The following is a 2,045-nucleotide window of genomic DNA, read 5'->3' as shown; positions in this document are numbered from 1 at the left end:
GGCCTCCACCGGTTCCTTTGGCAGATTGCTTTTCCCTGCAAACCTTTTTCTTTATGTTTTTTCTAATATCAGTTACTCTCTTCCGACAAGCCCGCACATCCTTAGGAAAACTTCCTTCAGCTGAAACAGATCTACTGATTTGTGTCCAAATTGTTCTCTTTCTCTGTGGGTTTACAGTTCTTGCTTGGTACCCAATGATTTCATCGTAGTGTTCGATAACAGCTTCGACCAAAATACAATTCTGCCGATGAGTGAACATGATACTTCTACCGCTTTTGGTCTTTCCAGCTTGGGAAGATGCCATTGTAAAAATGTGATACAATAGAGCGCAAAAAATAACTAAAGTGTTGATACAAACTAAATAAAGTTTTCTTTTATAACGGTTTCCAAAAAAGTATCTAAATGTAGTTGATGAAAATGGGCGTATACTGTCTGATGTTCTGGAAAGATATGTCGCAGTTTATTTTTCATATGGAATACTTGGATTTCCATTTTTGTTTTTAATAACAATTTTACATGTAAATAAAGATAATATTGTTATGAATAACAATATTAAATTTAAATATCATTACATTGTTATATGTATCTTTAATTTTATTTCACCTTATCAACGGATACATGTAACATTTGTTAATGTTGCCCAAAAAAATAGTGCTGTTGTGGCGCAGTTCTATACAATGTTTCATTGTTATTAAAATGGATAAAAAAAAACATCAAGTTGTATACTAAAATACGATTCTTGATAATATTTTACAAAATATGTATCCAAATTGAGTGCTATTTGTAAAAATAGGTATTGGCTTACAAAATTGCGCATTTAAAAAAAAAAAAATAGTCCCGTCAGTGAGTAGAGATTGAATAATATTTAGAAAATGCCACGATCCAAGAAGTTCTCTATTGTAGAATTATTGATTATTTCTTACACTATGGATAAATATTTTCCAAAAAAAAGGAAAGGGATTTTCACTTTGGACCAGGACACAAGAAACCGAATTCTCTGTGAAATGGTGCGAAGAATAAGGAGAGTCTCTGGGCAAAAACGAACGAGGAAACAATGTCTGAAAAGATATAACGACTTGTACCGGAGGCAATCTAAAATGCGCACTTTGATAAAGAGTTATCTTAAAAAATGTAAGCAATATAGATATAAATATAGTTTAATTATATAATCTTAAGTATTAAAAATGTATAGTTTTTTATTTGGAATATTTTCAATAAGATAAACAAGTTAAACAATAATAGGATTAAAAGATTACCATTGCCTGCAGATAAGTGTGAATGAATCAAGTTTTTACAGGATTTTCAGACAAATTTTTTGTGTGTTTGGATTTTTAAGAATATATTTTCACAAATTTTGTATTTTATATTTTTTAATAGTCAAAAGAAGAAGAGCTCCAAGGTACCTTCTTCCCATTGATACCAATTCTAGTTCTGAAGGGGAATCAGACCCATTGCCCACAGTTTTTATGGATAAAGATAGGACTCAAGACACAGGTATAAAAAATGTAACTGTAATGTCGAGAGAAAAAAAAAATTCAAAGACAGGTATTAAAGTAAATTTATCTTTTAACTATTTTTTTTTATAATGCTATAGATAATAGCACTCCAAATAATAATGCAATGGATGAGCAAGGAGAAGAAGATATCGATAACATTGAAGGTAATCTAAAAAAAAATTCTTTGAGATTTCTTTAACATATATATTTTATAAATATAAATTTATTTGTAATAATAATTTTAGGACATGTAGAGCCTACAGAGTCAGAAGAACATTTGGAACAAGATGAAGAACATTTGGAACAAGAGGACGAGGAGGGCCATGAAGAAGATGAGGTTCATCAAGGAACATCAGGTGATTTTTTATTTTTTTATGTTGATATATCCATTCTAAAAACATTATATTTATATATATATATATATATATATATATCTATATATATATATCTATATATATATCTATATATAAAACAATTGATATGTATGTATATATATATATATATATATATATATATATATATATACACATATATATATATCAATTTTAT

The 2,045-nt window shown here is 28.4% G+C and overlaps 1 long non-coding RNA gene across 1 annotated transcript; it reads left to right on the top strand.

Moving 5' to 3' along the window:
• Window positions 1–1,375: 1,375 nt before the first annotated feature.
• Window positions 1,376–1,833, top strand: LOC128640671 (uncharacterized). The gene is made up of 3 exons (XR_008399383.1): window positions 1,376–1,494; window positions 1,595–1,660; window positions 1,742–1,833. It is a non-coding gene; the product is annotated as an uncharacterized LOC128640671 (long non-coding RNA).
• The last annotated feature ends 212 nt before the right edge of the window (window positions 1,834–2,045 follow it).

The sequence above is a fragment of the Bombina bombina genome, chromosome 10 (assembly GCF_027579735.1).
Source record: "Bombina bombina isolate aBomBom1 chromosome 10, aBomBom1.pri, whole genome shotgun sequence".
Lineage (NCBI taxonomy): Eukaryota > Metazoa > Chordata > Amphibia > Anura > Bombinatoridae > Bombina > Bombina bombina.
Note: the sequence above shows the minus strand (reverse complement) of the source record. Positions and strands in the feature narration are given on the sequence as shown.